This window comes from Sturnira hondurensis, unplaced genomic scaffold, assembly GCF_014824575.4.
Source record: "Sturnira hondurensis isolate 20B ecotype Veracruz unplaced genomic scaffold, ASM1482457v3 Scaffold0022566, whole genome shotgun sequence".
NCBI classification, from domain to species: Eukaryota; Metazoa; Chordata; class Mammalia; order Chiroptera; family Phyllostomidae; genus Sturnira; species Sturnira hondurensis.
Genome location: NW_028095197.1, coordinates 7,412,056 through 7,421,407, shown reverse-complemented (window position 1 = coordinate 7,421,407; position 9,352 = coordinate 7,412,056). Strand labels below are relative to the sequence as shown.

General features: G+C 44.9%; 2 pseudogenes; both read left to right on the top strand.

The window, feature by feature from the left end:
• Positions 1–435: 435 nt before the first annotated feature.
• LOC118979848 (olfactory receptor 13C7-like) lies at positions 436–1,275 on the top strand (annotated as a pseudogene).
• A 174-nt stretch (positions 1,276–1,449) lies between these two features.
• On the top strand, positions 1,450–2,409 carry LOC118979620 (olfactory receptor 13C7-like; annotated as a pseudogene).
• The last annotated feature ends 6,943 nt before the right edge of the window (positions 2,410–9,352 follow it).

The window sequence follows — 9,352 nt, the reverse complement described above, 5'->3', positions numbered from 1 at the left end:
AAAGTCATATCCAAAGGTGCCTGGAGAAGGAAATGGTTGGGAATTTAAGATGAAAGCCAGTTAGTTCAACCAGGTTTATGTTCCAAAGGGGAAAAAATACAAATGAAATATAACACTTCTCACAAAATTCATGAAAATGAATCAGCCACCTGTGGTATAACTTAGAGTAAATGTGTAATTCCTACCTTGTGATTAGGAATGTTGAATCCAATCAGGTGACATTTCAAACATTTCTTTGGGGTGGCCAAATATCTCAAGTAGATTTTGATCTAATTCTCTGCATTTTACTTAGAACAACAAAGAGAACCACCCACGTTGCCAGACTGGTTCTCCAGCTGTTCAGCAAAGCAAGTTTCCTCACTGGCTTTCTGGCCACTTTGGGCATCAGAGAACCATGAAGCTGGCTGAGTTCTTGCAGGTGTCAGTAGGTGCACAATGGAGAGGTCCAAGCGGACCTCCCCGGTGACGGGGTTCATTCTCCTGGGCCTCTCCGCCCACCCAAGGCTGGTGAACACATTGTTTGTACTGATCCTGTTGATGTACCTGGTGGTCCTGCTGGGCAATGGGGTCCTCATCCTGGTGACCGTCCTTGACTCCCGCCTGCACACACCCATGTACTTCTTCCTGCGGAACCTCTCCTTCCTGGACATCTGCTACACCACCTCCTCAGTGCCCCTCATCCTTGACAGCTTCCTGACCCCCAGGAAAACCATCTCCTTCTCAGGCTGTGCTGTGCAGATGTTCCTCTCCTTTGCCATGGGGGCCACAGAGTGTGTGCTTCTGGGCATGATGGCATTTGATCATTACATGGCCATCTAACCCCCCCTTGGGTATCCAGAGATTATGAGCAAATCTGCCTACGTGCCCCTGGCTGCCGGCTCCTGGGTAGCTGGAAGCTCCACTGTCAAGGTGCAGACATCCCTAGCAATGCAACTGCCCTTCTGTGGGGACAACATCATCAACCACTTCACCTGTGAGATCCTGGCTGTCCTGAAGTTGGCCTGTGCTGACATCTCCATCAATGTGATCAGTATGACAGTGGCCAATGTGATCTTCTTGGGAGCCCCAGTTCTGTTCATCTCTTTCTCCTATGTGTTCATCATTACCACCATCCTGAGGATCCCCTCGGCCGAGGGGAGGAAAAAGGCCTTCTCCACCTGCTCTGTCCACCTCACAGCCATGGTCGTCTTCTATGGGACCATCCTGTTCATGTATGGGAAACCCAAATCCAAGGACCCNAAACATTTCTTTGGGGTGGCCAAATATCTCAAGTAGATTTTGATCTAATTCTCTGCATTTTACTTAGAACAACAAAGAGAACCACCCACGTTGCCAGACTGGTTCTCCAGCTGTTCAGCAAAGCAAGTTTCCTCACTGGCTTTCTGGCCACTTTGGGCATCAGAGAACCATGAAGCTGGCTGAGTTCTTGCAGGTGTCAGTAGGTGCACAATGGAGAGGTCCAAGCGGACCTCCCCGGTGACGGGGTTCATTCTCCTGGGCCTCTCCGCCCACCCAAGGCTGGTGAACACATTGTTTGTACTGATCCTGTTGATGTACCTGGTGGTCCTGCTGGGCAATGGGGTCCTCATCCTGGTGACCATCCTTGACTCCCGCCTGCACACGCCCATGTACTTCTTCCTGCGGAACCTCTCCTTCCTGGACATCTGCTACACCACCTCCTCAGTGCCCCTCATCCTTGACAGCTTCCTGACCCCCAGGAAAACCATCTCCTTCTCAGCCTGTGCCGTGCAGATGTTCCTCTCCTTTGCCATGGGGGCCACAGAGTGTGTGCTTCTGGGCATGATGGCATTTGATCGTTACATGGACATCTAACCCCCCCTTGGGTATCCAGAGATCATGAGCAAATCTGCCTATGTGCCCCTGGCTGCCGGCTCCTGGGTAGCTGGAAGCTCCACTGTCAAGGTGCAGACATCCCTAGCAATGCAACTGCCCTTCTGTGGGGACAACATCATCAACCACTTCACCTGTGAGATCCTGGCTGTCCTGAAGTTGGCCTGTGCTGACATCTCCATCAATGTGATCAGTATGACAGTGGCCAATGTGATCTTCCTGGGGGCCCCAGTTCTGTTCATCTCTTTCTCCTATGTGTTCATCATTACCACCATCCTGAGGATCCCCTCGGCCGAGGGGAGGAAAAAGGCCTTCTCCACCTGCTCTGTCCACCTCACAGCCATGGTCGTCTTCTATGGGACCATCCTGTTCATGTATGGGAAACCCAAATCCAAGGACCCACTGGGTGCAGACAAACAGGACCTTTCAGACAAACTCATCTCCCTCTTCTATGGGGTGGTGACCCCCATGCTCAACCCCATCATCTACAGCCTGAGGAACAAGGACGTGAAGGCTGCTGTGAGAAACGTGGTATTTCGCAAACATTTCGCCCAGTGATGCTGGAAAAGTTCTGATGGTTCTTTTCCCTGGTTTCTCTCGCCTGAGAATCTCAGAGGACCAGATGCAGGGCCAACTGCCTCAGAGGTTACATAGGTAAATCTAATTCCACAGGGTGGCCGTTTGTGAAAAGGAGACTTTTTATGGGACTCTTTTTCACCTCATCCTATAAGCAATTCCACAAAAGCCTATTCCAGTTGGTAAAGCCTTATAGTTCTCTGTCTCTGCAATGCATAGTGAGCAAATTGAGGTGAAGGGAAAGTAACTCTTTAAGTTTTATTGTTCAACTTATAAAAAGCTCTGGTCTGAAGGTCTGTGACTCAATGGCTCCTTGCTGGCTTTCTTTGAGTACATTGAATGGATCCCTGCGTTTATTCTAGTGTTCAACTCTTCCTGTTCAATATTAAATGGCACTAATATTTTTCTTTCTATGCTCATTGTTTTTTTCTCCTTATTAATTCTTAAAACTGTTTCCTGAATTGTTTCCTCTCTCTGTCTCCATAATTAGCCCCTTTCCCGTCTCCTTCATCAAGGTCCCCACATCCACACTCTGAGAGCAGAGAGGGTAATGAGGGAGATGTGACCAAACAGAGGCAAGAGTCAAAGGTTCAGGCTTCTGTTTTTGTCCATTTCTCAAAATGTTTTTCCTCTCTGGGTTCTGTCCCTAGATAGCATTGGCCTCCTATGGGTCATCAGAGTAATGTGGAAGCTGATGTGTGTCTAGGAGGATCTGATTAATTCTATTAACCACCTGACCTTGTTGGAACAAGCATGCAGCCAAGTGACCACCCCCACTTGCTTTCCCTGTAAGAATCCCCAAAGCCACATGAGGTCAGAGGGAGATGGACGTGATGCTCACCAGGAGACACGTAAGAATCACCCGCATAATTGGTGAGGAATTCCAGGCCAACTAATCAATACTAACCAATCTAGAAGTCCAGGGAAAAGAATGAGCAGAATGGAAGACTTCTGATAGTTGATGGAAACTTGTAATTCAATAGAAAGGAAACAAACTAACAACCGAAACAAACAGTCTTTGCTGAAAAAGAGTTACTGTGGGAAGATGGTGTAAATGTTAAAGAAAATTCTTACTAGTGTTCTCAGTGAAATTCAAGGGGCTGTTGAATCAGGAAAACAAGCACATTCTATAAAATAAAAAAAGAGGCTAGGAGAAAAGATGACTGGGATATAAGAATATTTTCTTAGGTTAAAAAAACTACATTATTCATCAAATAAATTTCAGTAAAAGTATTTACAAGTAGATAGGGCATTGCTTTGAGATGAATTTTAAAATGAAAAATAACTTAACTTGTTTTCCTAGACTCAGAGAAAAAAGATAGAGATTTAAGTTATTTCAGAAAAAATGAAAGGCATGTAAGACAGACCACAGGAGTCCACTATAGAATTCCTGGGGAGAAGACAAAGCAGATAGATGAAAGACAAATAAGAGGGAAAAATGCATTTCACTGAACAGATGTTGTAGATGTTTTGCTCATAAAAGGTTTCTCAATCAGCAGGTGAGAATTTTGGCCGGATACATACCTATGTAAATCCAAGAGTAAGTATTGATACACACACACACACACACACACACACACACACACCAAAACATTCTATAGACTCTTCTACAGAAGAAACACACGTTTCCTAACAGGGAGTGAGAACCTGATGGGCACTGGCCTCCTTCTCTGCAGCCAGAATGTGAAAGTCAGCAGGACCAGGCCTGCAGAGTTCTCAGGGGAACGGATTGTGAGTTCGGAATTCTGTGCACAGCTGTCCACGAATGGATACAAGGGTTAAAAAGACACTGGCTCTCATGTGAAAACAGAGAAACAACACACCCCCCTATAATCTTTCTAGAAAAGAAACTTTATTTAGAAAGTTCTCCCAATAAACATTTTCTAAAAATAACTGAAAATATGTGATAGACATTGTATGTAAAAACAGTGGAGAAAGATGAAACGCACAAGGCCAATAAACTAATTCTCCACACCAACACTGCAAAGATTAATAAATGACAGAGTTATCAGAAAACACACAGAGGGAAACAGTGACAACAGACCAATGGTATATCTCCGGCTACAAGTCTGGGTGACTTCGTCAAGCTGGGAGGTTGAATGCCTTAGGTTGGGTCAGTATTCAAAGTTCAGTCAACACAATCTACCATGATAAGGCTAAATAAGAAAAACCACACAATTATATCAAGTGAGGCAGGAAAAGCATTTGAAAAAACAACACCTTCTCATGATAAACATTTTCAGCATTAAACTGGAAGTCCCAGAGCAGTAAGTCAAGAAAAAGAGACAAGGCTAACATTTTTTGAAAGAAGAAAAATAAAGTATCAATCATTAGTCACAGATGTCATTATTGCCTATATGTAGAAAATTTAAATAATTTAGAAATACAAGTATTAAAAAGAGAGTTTAGCAAGGTCCACAGTCACTAAATCGATATATAAAAATTCTATTGCATTTCCATATTCCCACAATAAATTATGAAATATTTTTAAAGGTGCAAAGAAATATAAATATATACTTATATATTTAAACATAAAATATTTTATATATTTATATTAAATATCACCATACAGGGATAAATCTGGCAAAAGAGCTCCAAGATCCTTATGCATAAAATCATAAATGTTTGGCATGACAATAAATAAAAGAGAAATATTTCCCATCCATGGGTTGGAACACTCAATGTTATAGAGATGTTAGTTCTCCCCAAACTGATCTATAGAGCCAGTGTAATCCCAATTGTTAAGTCCCAAAGTGAATTATTGTACATAAGTTGATTCCATAATTTACATTAAAAATCACCTGCCAGCTGTGGCTCAGTGGATTGAGCGCAGGACTGCGAACCAAAGAATTACCACTTGGATGCTGTCAGGGCACATGCCTGGGTTGCGGGCCAGGTCCCCAGTAGGGGGCGCTCAAGAGGCAACCACACACTGATGTTTCTCTCCCTCTCTCCCTTATGCTGTCTAAAAAGAAATAAAATCTTTAGTAAAAAAGATTGGAAAATCTAAATGTCTATCAATATCAGACCGGTTAATTAACAATGGCACATCCTCACAGTGGAATACATATGTGCAGCCATCTGAAAGAATGAGGCAGTGAATTCACCACTTGTGTGGCTTTGGGAAAGTTGCTTGACATTTCCGTGTCTCAAAAATGGGAATCGTTGTGCTAATCCTCTTCAATGAGTCCCTCCACGTCGAACAGCTTACTGTGGTAAGGGAGTGATAAGCCTTAGCTATCAGTATATTTTCCCCACGTTTGTGCTCTGTCACCGGCAGGAAGCGCTTGCCTGTGCGGGTGCAGGTTCTTCCCACCGTAAGCGTCTCTCACAGTCCCCACGGGAGCAGCAGCTGTAGCTGCCACTTAAGCACCTCCAACATTTTGTGGCTTCTGACTCGAAAAACAGTCTTAAAGATTGAAATGTGAGTGTTCGTGATTCTTAGGTATTCTTTTCTCATGTTTGTATTTTATTTCATTTATAGTTTCGCTTGGACGATATGTTCAGCCCGGACCTGGGTGACTCAGTTGTCTGGGCGCTGTCCCACAGAGCGAGGGGTCACGAAGCCATTCCCACTCAGGGCATGTGCCTGGATTGCGGGTTCAGTCCCCCCAGGAGGCGGTCGATCAATGTTTCTCTTTCTCCCTCTCTTCTCCTCTCTCTAAATACTTTTTTAAAAAAAATATTTTCACCTTATGTCTAGGAAGCAACCTAGATGCCCATCGGTCAATGACTGGATCACAAAACTATGGTACATTTACACAATGAAATTCTATGCCGCAGAAAGGAAGAAGGAACTACTACCCTTTGCAACATCATGGATGGAACTGGAAAGCATTATGCTGAGCGAAATAAGCCAGGCGGTGAAAGACAAATATCATATGATCTCACCGTTAACAGGATTCTAAACAAACCAAACAAGCAAGCAAAATACGACCAATGACACTCAAATATGGAACAGGCTGACAGGGTCCAGAGGGGAGAGGGGAGAGAATCATAGGGGAAAAGGGAATGGACTCACATGAACAAGTATAAAGGACACATGGACAATAACTAAGGGTGGGGGGTGGAAAGGGGAGGGAGGCAGGGAGCATGGGGTGGGCGGCGGGCAGGGTTGGGAATATAAGACAGAAACCTGTACGTGAACAAGAATTAAATAAAAATTATATTTAAAAAATAAAAAAATTAATAAAAAAATATTTTCACCTTATGTCTGATATAAAAATATTGTTTAAAAAATAATAAAAGAATAAGGTAGCACTATGGCTTTTTTTCCAGAAAAGCTTTCCAAGGTATACTGTTAAGTTGACAAAAGCAACACATTAAAGTGTGCATTTGTGCTAAATTTGTCTCCAAAATACTTATCGGTGTGCGCTCAGACCCTCTCTGGGGGCAAAAGCGTGCAAGAAACCACTAACATTGGAGCCTCGAGGGTGACTGGGGTCAGAGACTTAATTTGTATCATCTACTCCCCTATACCTTTTAAAGTTTATTGCAAGAACAAGCAATACCTACTAATAATAATGATAGTGATTGTAATAATGATGATAATGATGATGAGACGATGATGACAAAGAGAATCACAGGCATTGAGGTTGGAGTCCCATTTCCACCATTCAAAGACAGATGGTCTTTAGTAAATTGTTTAACTTTTTAACCTCCCCTCAAATAAAAGAAAAAATAGAGAGAAAATAACACGGGATTGTGGTGGGGACAAAGGCAGTGGTCACACCTTCTGCAGAGCATTTCCCAAAGGTGGACTTTCCTTCTCACCCTGCTTCTGCTCCAAGAAACCTTCCTGCAGCTGAGGCTGGAGAAGGAGGTGCAGCTGAGAGGAAGTGTGAGGTGGTCCGTCATGCTCTCCAGGGCTCTCCACTGACTAAGTCCCTGCCCTGACCTTGCTGCTCACACAGAGTCCAGGAGGGAGGTGGGCAGGCAGAATTCCCAGCCCATTCTGCAGAGGTTTCCCTGAAGAATGAGCCTGCCCCAGGGTCAAAGGGTGAGCAGACAGGCCAGCCAGGATGCACACACCGTCTGTCTCATTCCCAGTCTGTGGCTAGTTCTTCCCATTTTCCTCACTCTCCTTCTATAAACGCTGTTTTGTTTTGTTTTTCCTCCTGAATACAAGGACACTTGTGCTTATTGTATTAAAAAATATTGGTAACACTGAAGAGGTACAGAGAAGAATCCCTCCCATCTTGATTTTGCTACAATTTCTTCCCAGTCACTTTTATCCACATATACCATTTACCTCACTGAGATCAAAACTCAATGAGGTAAATGTATACAATTTTGTATACATTGTAATTGTATACAATATTATATACAATTGTGTATTCTCCCTTTTAAATTTTTCATTGTAGTATAATAATACCATACTGTGAAGATTATAAAGTAACTTGAATGTCTCCCTAATATTCCATTAAGTGAAACAGCATTATTTACTTAGGCACTTACTCGTAGACTGGTATTCTATTTCCTATTTTCACTCACAAATATTGCTGCAACTTCACTCTGTATTGAGACATGTCAGCCATCCACTCTCATTGATTCCTTAGAATTCTTCCCAGAGGTGGAACTGATGTGGTGATGGGTGTTTTGCATTGTTCCTTTTCCTAGCAAACTGCCCTCCAGAAAGGGTGTTACTAGAGTGCATGGGTCTCTTTGCCACACCGTGTTCCCTTCCACTTTTCAGCTGCCTGCGGGCTCCAGGAGGTAGGGCAGAGACCTCGGGACAAGCCCAGGTGCCAAGCCTGCAGGATGCAGCTACAAATGTAAAAGCTCCACTTCCTCTCCTTGCTCTCTCTGGCTGCCTCCTGACCAACTCCCTCCCTTCCCTTCCCTCCTCTCCCTCTTCTCATGGGTTGTAGGTGTCAGAGCTGTCTGTTTTCTTCCATCCTGAATCCCCTCCAAAGGCTGACATGCCCTAGATTTCCTGGAGACCATTCCTTCATACGAAACCAAAAAATCAGATCTCCCCAACACACACACACACACACACACACACACACGAGTGTGCAGCCACCTTCACCAAGGACTGCTCCCCGCCTGCTGGGCGCAGCACCAGGCACTGCATGGCAGGGTTGGAATGCCTGGGAACCACCCGATTCAGCCTTTTTGTGATGCACTTGGAACAAATGAGGCCTAGGGAGGAGAAAGGACTTGCTTCAGCTACACAGAATAGCCATGTCACACAGGGGCAGGTCCCACAGCCCTGGTCTCATGGTGCAAGATCTTCCCAGCTGTTCAGTTCACTCCATTTGAACCAGCTTTCATTCAGCAACTTCCACATCACAGACACTAAGATGTACGTGGATGCTGCTCTCATGTGGGTCCAGTCCTGTGCATCACTCGTGCCCACACCACGCTCTCATGGGCAGAAGCCTCCGTGTGATGGAGCTGTCTGATGGGAGCGGACAGGGCGGATTCTCTAACAGAACCCTCTTTCCTTGGCCTCTCTGACCACAGCGTGTCCTTGTCACACTGTTCCAGCTTGCTTGCCACACTGACTGTAATGTTTCCTTCTTTTTCATTGTCTGGAGGAGCTGGGAGAGCTGCTGGGAGGAATGTGAGATGAGCTGGGGCAGAGTTGCATGGTGGAGTGCCCAGGGTGGGCCTGCACTGAGCAACCAGGCCCACTCTGATGCGCTGTATTGAGGGATGGGGCGGGGAGGGTTATAGGCTTGCACAGGAAATACAAGGAAACCCATGATAGCATAATGGGGAAATGTCTCCTGAGTTGGATCAATGGTTCTCTCCTGGGCACACTTTTGCACTCCCCTCTCCTCCTGGAAACATTTGACAATGTCTGGAGACAGTTTTGGTTGTTACAACTCGGGGAGCAGCTACTACTGGCAACTGATGGGCAGAGGCCAAGGATGCTGCTAAACACCCTGCAATGCACAGGACAGCTCCCCACCATCAG